The following is a 13,182-nucleotide window of genomic DNA, read 5'->3' as shown; positions in this document are numbered from 1 at the left end:
GTCTCTGATTGCTGGGAGCACCCGCTGGCCAGCCCTGGTACTGCAGCTCATAAGGCAGGTGAGTCCCACTATTGCTGGCCAGTCCATTCCTAACAGTAACCCCCCCTCAAGGAGCGGCCTCAGGACGCTCCAAACAGTCCTAGCTGGGCAAAATGTTCCACCGCCCGGGTCTGGTAACTGGCGGGATATCAAAGACTGGCACACCGGGCAGGACTCCGGGCAGCGGCACACCGGGCAGAGGCACACCGGCAGAGGCACATCGGGCTGGACTCCGGGCAGAGGCACATCGGGCTGGACTCCGGGCAGAGGCACATCGGGCTGGACTCCGGGCAGAGGTACATCGGGCTGGACTCTGGGCAGAGGCACTCCGGGCAGCGGCACACCGGGCAGAGGCACTCCGGGCAGAGGCACATCGGGCTGGACTCCGGGCAGAGGCACATCGGGCTGGACTCCGGGCAGAGGCACATCGGGCTGGACTCCGGGCAGAGGCACATCGGGCTGGACTCCGGGCAGAGGCACATCGGACTGGACTCCGGGCAGAGGCACATCGGGCTGGACTCCGGGCAGAGGCACATCAGATTACCAGGCGAAGCAGCAGGCAGCGGGCCACCAGGCGGAGCAGCAGGCACCGGCCACCAGGCGGAGCAGCAGGCACCGGGCCACCAGGCGGAGCAGCAGGCAGCGGGCCACCGGGCGGAGCAGCAGGCACCGGGCCACCGGGCGGAGCAGCAGGCACCGGGCCCCCAGGCAGGACGACAGGCATCGGGCCCCCAGGCGGGGCGACAGGCACCGGGCCCCCAGGCGGAGTAGCAGGCACCGGGCCCCCAGGCGGGGCGACAGGCGTCGGGCCCCCAGGGGGGCGACAGGCCTCGGGCCCCCAGGCGGGGCGACAGGCGTCGGGCCCCCAGGCGGGGCGACAGGCGTCGGGCCCCCAGGCGGGGCGACAGGCATCGGGCCCCCCAGCGGAGCGGCGGGCGCCGGACCCCCAGGTGGAGCGACAGGTCTCGGGCCCTCAGGCGGAGCGGCGGGCGCCGGACCCCCAGACGGAGCGACAGGTCTCGGGCCCTCAGGCAGAGCGGCGGGCGTTGGACCCCCAGGTGAAGCGACAGGTCTCGGGCCCTCAGGCGGAGCGGCGGGCGCCGGACCCCCAGGCGGAGCGACGGGTCTCGGGCCCCCAGGCGGAGCAGCGGGCGCCGGACCCCCAGGTGGAGCGACGGGTCTCGGGCCCTCAAGCTGAGCAGCGGGTCTCAGGCCCCCAGGCGGAGCGGCGGGCGCCAGACCCCCAGGCGGAGCGACAGGTCTCGGGCCCCCAGGCGGAGCGGCGGGCACCGAGTCACCAGGCACAACAGTGGGCTCCGAGTCAACTGGCAAGACTGCGGGCACCGAGTCAACTGGCAAGACTGCGGGCACCGAGCCATCTGGCGGAACAGCGGGCTTCGAGTCGTCTGGCAAGACTGCGGGCACCGAGTCGTCTGGCAGGACTGCGGGCACCGAGTCGTCTGGCAAGACGGCGGGCACCGAGTCGTCTGGCAAGACTGCGGGCACCGAGTCGTCTGGCAAGACTGCGGGCACCGAGTCGTCTGGCAAGACTGCGGGCACCGAGTCGTCTGGCAAGACTGCGGGCACCGAGTTGTCTGGCGGAACAGCGGGCACCGAGTCAACTGGCGGAACAGCGGGCACCGAGTCGTCTGGCAAGACTGTGGGCACGAGTCGTCTGGCAAGACTGCGGGCACGAGTCGTCTGGCAAGACTGCGGGCACCGAGTCAACTGGTGGAACAGCGGGCACCGAGTCGTCTGGCAAGACTGCGGGCACCGAGTCATCTGGCAAGACTGTGGGCACCGAGTCGTCTGGCAAGACTGCGGGCACCGAGTCGTCTGGCAAGACTGCGGGCACCGAGTCAACTGGCGGAGCAGCGGGCACCGAGTCGTCTGGCAAGACTGCGGGCACCGAGTCGTCTGGCAAGACTGCGGGCACCGAGTCAACTGGCGGAACAGCGGGCACCGAGTCGTCTGGCAAGACTGCGGGCACCGAGTCGTCTGGCAAGACTGCGGGCACCGAGTCGTCTGGCAAGACTGCGGGCACCGAGTCAACTGGCGGAACAGCGGGCACCGAGTCGTCTGGCAAGACTGCGGGCACCGAGTCGTCTGGCAAGACTGCGGGCACCGAGTCGTCTGGAAAGACTGCGGGCCCCGAGTCAACTGGGGGAACAGCGGGCACCGAGTCGTCTGGCAAGACTGCGGGCACCGAGTCGTCTGGCAAGACTGCGGGCACCGAGTCGTCTGGCATTGGATCGTCTGGCTCGACAGCGGGTATCGGGTCACCAGGTATGACAGCGGGCACTGGGTCACCAGGCATCAGGTCATTTGGCTCGCCAGCGGGCGCCGCGTCATCTGGCAAGGCAGTGGACACCGAGTCACCAGGTACGACAGCGGGCTCTGAGTCAATTGGCCTAATAGGATCATCAGGCTGGATCAGTTCATTATGCTGGGTAGAAGCATCCGGCTGAGTAGAGGCTTCAGGCTGAGTAGAGGCTTCAGGCTGAGTAGAGGCATCAGGCTGACTAGAGGCATCAGGCTGAAGAGAGGCATCAGGCTGAAGAGAGGCATCAGGCTGAACCACGGAAGGCAGGTTCTCGGACGGCAGGCTGACCGGTTTGGATACTGGCAGGATGGTACTGGTTGGAAAGAATTTTCGCTTTTTTCTGGTTTTAACTACTGGTGCACTGCAAGTAAACGCAGGTCTGCAAATGAATGGAGCAGCTGGAGACAGAGAAGAGCTGGAGGATGGAACAGGGGAAGGAACAGTCGCTACAGAGGGCTTCTTTACAGGGTTAAAGGCAGGATAGGTGCAGCGAGTGGGAACAGGGTACTGACATGCGGCAGATAGCCAAGTATACTGGGCTGTAACTGGAGGAGCTGTTGGGAATACAGGAGTACAGCTTTGAGGAAATAGATTAGAAGCAGGACTGGGTCTTTGTAAGCTGACTGAGGCTGGGTGTAACAAATCTGTCCATGTCTGCAGTATGGGTTGAACAAAGCTCAGCTTACACAAAGCCTGTCTGACCAAAGACTGCACTGCGTTTATACAATCTCTTAGTACCTGTGGTGAACATGTGGAATAACGCTCCAGAAAGTAATCCACATCATCCTCTAATAACCATACCAGGGACTCTACCTGGTCTGCACTAAATGGTGGCAAAAATTCATCCCTGCATTCGGGGGTACCAGATGAAACCAACTCAGCACAAACCTCAATCAATGGCTGCACCTCAGAGAACTCTGTGCCCTGATCTACTAGAACATGAGCGAGCCGTATACATTCTAGCAGTTCATCCCGGGTATACTCCTTCAGAGTTTGATAAGCATACTCCCTGTCATCAAACACTAGCAGATATAAATACGCAACCTCATCCAGATCCATCCTTCCCATCAACAAATCAAGATGGCTTCCCTGTGCAGCCACTTCTGGTCAGGCTTGGCCTTGGTGTAATGTCAGGGCTCCTGGGTATGACCAGAGGTGTGTGACTGACGCAGGGAAACGCAGACTTCAGATATGTTATAAACAATACGATTTATTAACACTAACAATACAAACATAAATGCAGTGCAATACTAAACATAATACAGTGCAAACAAACCCAACTAACCACCCACAGATAACAGTACAAACAATGTGAGCGTCGTCAGGCAGGCCGGGTCAATATCAATCGGGCAGGTAGGTACAGGGGGAGCAAGCGGAGAATGGTCGGGGTCACAAGCCAGGGTCAGCAGGTAGCGGGCAGCGTGGTACAGAGGGTCAGGCAGAGGGATGGTCAGGAACGAGCCGGGGTCAGAGCAGGAGAAGTCAGCAGAGGTATAGATCAGGCCGGGTCAGCAACAAGACAGGAACAGGAATAGGAACAGAAACAGGAAGCAGGAACAGGATACAGGGCCCAGGAAAAACATACACCAAGGCAGAGTCTGCAGGTCTGGCCATCCCTTAAATACACCAGTATAATTAGTTCCAGGTGTTTGACTGGCTGCAAGGTTGAGTCTCTGATTGCTGGGAGCACCCGCTGGCCAGCCCTGGTACTGCAGCTCATAAGGCAGGTGAGTCCCACTATTGCTGGCCAGTCCATTCCTGACACAGTGTGTATACAGACGCTTATTCAAACATCATAGTATTACTGCTAAGATTGGCGAGTTTCCTCCTTCTTCGTACAAAAAGGCAGTGGTGGCAGTGTGAAGGGTTAATTGCGTAATTAACCTGACCCAGTAACAATCGCTCTTAGGCTGCGGTATATAGATTGTGGTCCATTAGCTGGGAAATCTTTGTGCAGGGTGCAGCTGAGCGTGGTATTGTTACGCACGTGACAGCACGGTTTTAGATTGGCTAGTCCTTCGGTCATGAGTTGGTGAGAAGGGCTGGGGGTCTGACACCGCGTCCGTCACAATAACTAAAGGCAAAAATTTATTTTTTGTTTTGTTTTGAGTGGAGATGGATTAGAACACGCATTAGGTTTTCATTGCTGTTTCCCTTATTATGGAGATTCACCCTCTCTATTTGACCCCTTTACCATTATCAATGAAAGTGAAAGTAAAAGAAAAACCCAAATTTTGGATTGTCCAGAGAAAACTAATAGAGGTGAAATCTTCCAATGGGAACTCTGGTGAACTGGGAGGCCCCAAGGGATTCTCTTTATTTGCAGGGATTTCCTGTTTTGGCTATGAGAGAGAAAATTAAGGTAAATCTCCCCAATAGGACACAGGGCTCAATTCACTAAGCGGCATCTACCACTTTAAGAACTGTGGTAAAATATCTCATAGCGTTTTTTTAAACTTTTTTTTGTAATTCGCTAAAAACCACTACTAAAATACCGCATGAGCTATTTTTTGAAGTGATGCAGTATTTTAGTAGTGAAAGCTAGCGGTACTTCAAAGCTGGCTGCAGCCAGCGTCCTTAGAGCTATTTTACAAATGCATATCCCTTTCCCTAAACTCTGTTAACCACTTGCCCTCCAGAGGATTTACCCCCCTTCCTGACCAGGCCATTTTATGTGTTATGGTGCTGCATTACTTTAACTGACAATTGCGCGGTCATGCAACGTTGGTACATAAATTCAATTTATGTCCTTTTTTCCCACAAATGGAGATTTCTTTCGGTGGTATTTGATTGCCTCTGCCTTTTTTATTTTTTGCGCTATAATTAAAAGCAGACCGACAATTTTGAAAACCAAAACTACATTTTGGACTTTTTGCTATAAAACATGTCCAGTAAAAAAATTAAAAAAATCAAATTTCTGCATAAACTTAGTCCAAAATGTATTCTGCTACATGTCTTTGCTAAAAAAAAATCCCAATATGTGTAAATTAATTGGTTTACGTGAAAGTTATAGTGTCTACATAGCGTCTATTTTTTTTTTATACTAGTAATGGTGGCTATCAGCGACTTATAGCAGGACTGCGGCGGGCATTCTGACACTGGGGGGAACTGACTAACTGTCACTGATATCCCCAGTGACACCAATACAGTAATTAGTGCTAATAAAAAGCACTGACACTGTACTAATAACACTAGGCAGGAAGGGGTTAACATCTGGGGCGATCAAAGGGTTAACTGTGTGCTGTTTTACTGTGTTGTCTGTGTGTGTTTTACTAGGGAGGCATGCTGTTTTGTATTGCTCTGCTATGCAGAGCAATACAAAGAAATACAAAGCAGCCTGCTGGAGCTGACAGGGGAGAGATCTGTATTGTTTACATACAGACCTCTTTCCCATCAGTGATACATGGTGATTGCTGGGTGCCGGCGGGGAATCTCCGGCCAGGATTCGGTGATGCCCTACCTGGAAATACAAAACCAAGTATATATATATATGTGTGTGTGTGTGTGTGTGATTTTGCACAGCCTGCTGCCCTGTAGCAGTATTTGCACTATACGGTGGCGGGGAAGTGGTTAAACCCCTGACACCATTTAAATAATAGTCCCTCACTTTTCTTTTGAAGTTTTCAGCCCCAGTGACATCAGGAAATCTTTGGAAAAGAGTGCTCCTTCCTTGCACTGGGAAGAGGACTTTCTCTTTTGCTGCACATCATATCCTTTTGGGGAAAGAAAACTACATTTCCCATTATGCAAAAAGTCATAGCCAGCATGTGCACTGAATCTGAGTAGGAGTGGAGGGCAGAGTTGGTGCCAAGAGCTGTACTTCAGGCACACCCACATAACCAGCAGCAGTCACAATGTGGGAAACTTAGAGTGGGAGTCTAAGACTGCTGAGTCCACCCACTACAGTGAGCAGGGACACAGCTATGTCACCGATCGCTGTACAGAACTACAGTGGGGCAGTAACAGGGGTTGAGGCCTAAATTCAATGAATGTACACTGGATTTCTTCAAGATGACACAGTGGGGAAAGGAAAAAGCAGCATGAATCTAATAAGGTATAAAAGCTGATAGACTTCTGCTTTAATAACCAGTAAACAACATGGTTGTTAAGGAGCAGGCGGCCGCTGGCGACCTTAACAACCAGTAAACATCACAGTTGTTAAGGAGGCAGCAGCCATGAATCATCTGCTGGCAGTGGGGTTGCCCGCTGACAGCAGAATACAAACAAAAAAAATTGTTGGCATTTAAAAATTAAATATAAAACAGCATGGGGCCCGTCCCCCCCATCCAATCCATACCAGGCCCATTGGGTCTGGTATGGATTTTGAGAGGATCACCATGTCAACTTTTTTTTCAATGGTGTGGGGTTCCCCCAAATCCATACTAGACTCTTATCTGAGTATGCAACTTTGCAGGCCAGGAAAGGGGGGCGTTCTCTCCAGTCCTGAACCATACCAGGCCACACACCCTCAACATGGGGGGTGCTTTTGGGGGAAGAGGGGACTTTGCCCTCTTAAAGCACCTTGACCCCTCAATAATGGGGACAAGGGCCTCTTCCCCACAACTCTGGGCGGTGGTTGTGGGGGCCTGTGGGCGGGGGGCTTTTTGGAATCTTGAAGCCACCTTTAACAAGGGCCCACACATCCTGGCTCCCCTCTATGTGTACAGGGGATCTGTAGTACCCCTGCTCATTCATCAAAAAAGTGAAAATCAAATAAAAAATACACAGCCAGTCCTTTATTTAAACCTTCCCCCCTCCCCCCCCCCCCCAAAAAAAAAAAAGTCCCTCAAAGTAGAATCAATGTCAATGAACGCTGGCCACCGACCTAAAAAATGAAAAAAAAAAAAACCTGGCCTGAGCCATGTCATTGGCTCCCTTTGAATGACATCTCCACTGCCTCCCCCTGCTAAATAAACTAAGGGATGGGGCCACCCGATGTCACAGCGTGACCCCGCCCCCTTATGGCGTCATCAGCCCAGCATGCCCCATCAGATGGCATGGCTTGTGAATCGGAGTAGGCTGAGGCCATCACATATATACAGGGCACAGACAGGACGGGGGGGAGCGGCGGTATTCTGCTTGCAAGATACACACTACTGGATGGTGATCTTACACGCCAGCACCCCATTCCTGGGACCAGCAGGACAATATTCATTCCTTTTGTTTGCTTTGAGCGCCACTACAAGTGATAAATGGAGGTAGAGAGTGAAATCAGAAGACTGACCTGATTAAGTGATGGCCACCCGCTGCCCGCATCTACCACTTCTAGCGTATACATGGCAGGAGAAAGGACAGCTTACTCTGGAAGAAAGGACTTATTATTGAACAGAACAGTTATTATTCTCAGGCAGGTTCTACGAAGCAGCACATTTGTTTGGGAAAGACTGGCTAGGTTCCAATTTCAGGCTAAAGGTGAGATGTTCTGCTAAACATATGATTATCTATCTGCCAAGAAATTGTCAAACCATACAAATATTGTGCGGTGCGAATGAATAATCCATCAGTTATTAACACAAAAATAAACGCGGCGATGAAGCTTCGGATGTTTCATATTTATAAGTCGGCGGAATCGGTGCCGCATCTTTCTGGCTCAGAACAGATAACAAAGTTTGTATGCGAGCACATGTATAGTCGTTTCATCAGAAAAAGACACCGAAACCTTTTGTAATGAACATAATAAAAGTGTCAGCCCCAAGTAAAAGGAATCTGTGTCACGTTGTCATAGTAACACTGAAAACATGAACTTCCGCGGCAGAACATACAGCAGAAGCGGCTTGCGTCTATTCTGGGATTCATAAAATGTTTTCGCTATATGGTTATACAAAACGAAATCTCTGCAGCCAAGTATAATTGCTTTCTGGCAGGGAAAGTGATTATTGACTGTGAAAAGTGTCAACGCTGCTTCCATTTGGTGAAAACAAAATGTTGTTTTTTTTAAGCGTTTGAATTATGACTTAATCAAAGATTCTGTGCAAACTATTTTAAATATGAATAATAACTTTTTTAGGGACCTGGTCTGACAAGCCTGAACAGAAGAATAGATGTTTTTTATGCAAGTCTGCTAGAAACAGTTTAGAAGCTGTAAGGGAATCAAATCATTGTTTGTAATGTGGGTGTTTAGCAGTCTGTTAACTACTTGCCCTCCGGAAGATTTACCCCCCTTCATGACCTGGCCATTTTTATGCTGTTCAGCACTGCAGTATTTCAACTGGTACTTGCACGGTTGTGCAAGGCTGTACCCAAACAAAATGTATGTCCTTTTTTTCACTTAAATATAGCTTTCTTTTGGTGGTATTTGATCACCCCTGCTGTTTTTACTTTTTGCGCTTTTTACGATTTTTTTCAATTTTGTTTATAAAAAATATTCAATAAACTCAAAGTTAGTCATAAATTTAGGCCAAAATGTATTCTGCTAAATGTCCTTGGTAAAAAAAAAAAATCTCAATACATGTATATTAATTGGTTTGTGTGAAAGTTATATCATCGACAAACTATGTCATACAGTCATGGCCGAAATTGTTGGCACCCTTGATATTTCTCCAGGAAATCATGTATTTCTCACGAAACGTATTGCATTAACACATGTTTTGCTATACACATGTTTATTCCCTTTGTGTGTATTGGGACAAAACAAAAAAAGGGAGGAAAGAAAGCAAATTCGACATAATGTCACACAAACCTCCAAAAATGGGCTGGACAAAAGTATTGGCACCCTTTCACAACTGCGGATAAATAAGAATGTTACAAGCATGTGATGCTCCTGTAAACTCACCTGGGGCAAGTAACAGGTGTGGGCAATATAGAAATCACACCTGAAAGCAGATAAAAAGGAGAGACGTTCACTTAACCTTTGCATTGTGTGTCTGTCTGTGCCACACTAAGCATGGACAACAGAAAGAGGAGATGAGAACTGTCTGAGGACCTGAGAACCAAAATTGTGGCAAAATATCAACAATCTCAAGGTTACAAGTCCATCTCCAGAGAACTAGATTTGCCTTTGTCCACAGTGCGCAACATTATCAAGAAGTTTGCAACCCATGGCACTGTAGCTAATCTCCCTGGTCGTGGACGGATGAGGAAAATTGATGAAAGATTGCAACGCAGAATAGTCCGGATGGTGGATAAGCAGCCCCAAACATGTTCCAAAGACATTCAAGCTGTCCTGCAGGCTCAGGGAGCATCAGTGTCAGCGCGAACTATCCGTCGACATTTAAATGAAATGAAACGCTATGGCAGGAGACCCAGGAGGACCCCACTGCTGACACAGAGACATAAAAAAGCAAGACTACAGTTTGCCAAAATGTACTTGAGTAAGCCAAAAGCCTTCTGGGAAAACGTCTTGTGGACAGATGAGACCAAGATAGAGCTTTTCGGTAAAGCACATCATTCTACTGTTTACCGAAAACGGAATGAGGCCTACAAAGAACAAAACACAGTACCTACGGTAAAATATGGTGGAGGTTCAATGATGTTTTGGGGTTGTTTTGCTGCCTCTGGCACTGGGTGCCTTGACTGTGTGCAAGGCATCATGAAATCTGAGGATTACCAAAGGATTTTGGGTCGCACTGTAGGGCCCAGTGTCAGAAAGCTGGGTTTGCGTCCAAGATCCTGGGTCTTCCAGCAGGACAATGACCCCAAACATACGTCAAAAAGCACTCAGAAATGGATGGCAAAGAAGCGCTGGAGAGTTCTGAAGTGGCCAGCAATGAGCCCAGATCTAAATCCCATTGAACACCTGTGGAGAGATCTTAAAATTGCTGTTGGGAAAAGGTGTCCTTCCAATAAGAGAGACCTGGAGCTGTTTGCAAAGGAAGAGTGGTCCAAAATTCCGGGTGAGAGGTGTCAGAAGCTTATTGATGGTTATAGGAAGCGACTGATTTCAGTTATGTTTTCCAAAGGGTGTGCAACCAAATATTAAGTTAAGGGTGCCAATACTTTTGTCCAGCCCATTTTTGGGGTTTTGTGTGACATTATGTCATATTTGCTTTTCTGCCTCTGTTTTATATTTGTTCCAATACATACAAAGGGAATAAACATGTGTATAGCAAAACATGTGTTAATGCAATACCTTTTTTGTGTGAAATACTTGATTTTCAGGAAAAATATCAAGGGTGCCAACAATTTCGGCCATGACTGTATATATTGGAATGTCCACAGCTTTTACTTGCTGCCTGACCTATCACATTGCTTGAGCTGCTAAAATGCTAGAGCTCCCCCCAAAATGGCCCCTTTTTGGAGAGTAGACACCCGAAGAATTTTGCAGAGGCATGTTGAGTCCATGGAACATTTTATTTTTTGCCACAAATTTTTCGAAAATGACAATTTATTTATTTTTACACAAAGTTGTCACTTAAATGATATATTGCTCATGCATGCCATGGGTATATGTGGAATAACACCAAAAAACACATTCTTCTTCTTCTCTCGAGTATGGGGATACCACATGTGAGAGACTTTTTGGCATACTAGCTACATACAGGCCCCCAAAATCCAATGACCACCTTCAGGCTTTCAAAGGGCATATTTTCTCATATCACTTCCACATAGTACAGATAGCACAAACACCCCCCCCCCCCCAAATGACCCCTCCTTGGAAAGCAGACACCCCAGGGAATTTGCTAAGAGGCAATGTGAGTATTTTACAGATATCATTTTTGTCACAGGGTTTTGAGAAAAGAAAAAATACATTTTTGTTTTCTTTCTTCGTTTTCCAAACACGTGACAACAAATGAGATCTGCAAAATACTCACCATGCCTCTTAGCAAATACCTTGGAGTGTCTACTTTCCAAAAAGAGGTCATTTGGAGGTGGGGGGCCTTCTACTATCCTAGCATTTAAGAGCTAACATTAGAAGCGTATGCCACATATCACCCATTCTCAAAGACCAAGCCTTTTCTGACACTTTCTGCTCACATTAAAAAACTTTTTTTTTGCTAGAAAATTACTTTGAACCCCCAAACATTATATACTTTTTTTAAAGCAGAGGCACTAGAGAATAAAACGGTGGGTTTTGAAATGTTTTACTTCACACAATATTTGCGCAGCGATTTTTCAAATGCAAATCTTTTGTGAAAAATACACTTTTCAGACTTTTAATGAGCAAAAGCACAATATATTGCCCAATTTGATAACATATAAAAGATGACATTACACCACGTATATAGATTCCAAAGATGACATGATTTAAAACTGTGCATGCCCGTGCAATGGCAACAAATTACATACATTTTTATTATCAATAGGCGACACTTTAAAAACCTTTACAGGTCAACAGTTAATATTTGCACGGGAGGTCTAGTGCAAGAATTACTGCCCTCGATCTGACCTCACATGAATGGTGCAACCGCTGTTTACATACCAGCATGGCGTCAACACTTTTTTTTTCTTAGTTATTTTGATTATTTTTTGTTATTTTGACAATTGTCCCTTTCATTTTTTTTTCTGATCACTTTTATTGCTATCAATATCCCCTGTGACTGCAATAGGCATTGATAGGTATTCTTTTTTGAGAAATCTGGGGTCTATTAGACTCTAGATATCTCCTCTGCCCTTACATCATCTGATCTCACCAAGATCGGTGTGATCAGATGCTTTCCCAATTTCCCTGTTTTTATCCTGCAAAACTGAAGCGATGAAATGCTCGCAGCTTCTGATTTCTTAGACTATAGAGATGATTGGAGACATTCTGGTCTCTGACCAGCTTTATGGTCAGCCAGCGGAACTGCCGGCTGCATTCTCAGATTCCCCTGTGGGACAGGAGAGCCCAAGAAAACTGTGGAAAGCGGCAGGAGGGGGGGGGGGATTATCCCTTCCTGCTGTTTGTAAAAATGATTCAGCAGCTAATTGGTCACTAGGATTGCTTTTACATGAAAGCCAAAAACTGAAAAAAACTATACTAGGATGATGCCTGTATCTGCAGGCATCATCCAAGTATAACCACTCAAAGACCAGCGACATACCAGTACATTGCTGGTCTATGTTGGGCATATATGAAACAGCAGAGAACATGGGCATATGATGAATCGGCTCTGTGGACCACTATGACTGCAATTCATTCTTTTCTGTAATGTCCATGTTGAGGGTTAGGCCTAACAATAGTTCTAAATTCAGAAACCATGATAGGTTCCCATGCAAATTGTCTGGCAAGAGCTGAATTTGGGTGGGCGGCGATGTATTGTTGTGTGTATAAATTGCCTTGGCCCACAATCTATTGGTACAAATCTTCTGTGAAAAACAGCGGAGGGGCTAAACGCTAGTGCTGGCAGCGAATGGGACTGATCCTGCTAACTCTGCATTTTTGGGGACACTATACAAAGGAGGCACTAGTATAGTTCTGTTCATGATCATTATATTGATCCATACAAAACACTATACTAGTAATGGGGGTGATCAGTAACCTATAGGGAGTGCGATAGTGTGCGGGCAATCTAATGCTAGCTGATCCTGGCTGGGAGGGGCGCTAACTGATGCTAACATTATCTGATGTCACTAGTGGCAGGAATACAGTGATCAGTGAAAAAGTCTATACACTGACACTGTACCAATGGCACTGGCTGGGTGACGGGGCGATCAAAGGGTTAATAGGGGCGATAAACAGGTTAAATGTGCTAATCGAATGTGTGTGTGTAAAATAAAGATAATTTCTCCTGCAATGCAAAGCTTGGTGTCCTGAACCTAACTCATTCATGAACTGTCATGAATGAGTTAGGTTTTTGACAGCTCAGTATAGTGATCTGTGATTGGCTGGAGTTGGTCACATGGCATATGGTGCTGTGATTGGCCCCGGGTGCTGTGATTGGCCCCATGTATCATGTGACAGC

At 48.3% G+C, this 13,182-nt stretch overlaps 1 protein-coding gene across 1 annotated transcript in view; it reads left to right on the top strand.

Moving 5' to 3' along the window:
• Positions 1-7,386: 7,386 nt before the first annotated feature.
• The window catches only part of LOC149468403 (uncharacterized), a 49,560-nt gene continuing 43,764 nt past the window's right edge, over positions 7,387-13,182 (top strand). Inside the window, exon 1 of the mRNA XM_089670157.1 lies at positions 7,387-7,774. The gene's annotated coding sequence lies outside the window, so the exon portion shown is untranslated. The remainder of the gene's footprint in view (positions 7,775-13,182) is intronic.

Source organism: Staurois parvus, unplaced genomic scaffold (assembly GCF_062004578.1).
Source record: "Staurois parvus isolate SC_StPar_1 unplaced genomic scaffold, SC_StPar_1.0 ptg000087l, whole genome shotgun sequence".
In the NCBI taxonomy this organism is placed as follows: Eukaryota; Metazoa; Chordata; class Amphibia; order Anura; family Ranidae; genus Staurois; species Staurois parvus.
Note: the sequence above shows the minus strand (reverse complement) of the source record. Positions and strands in the feature narration are given on the sequence as shown.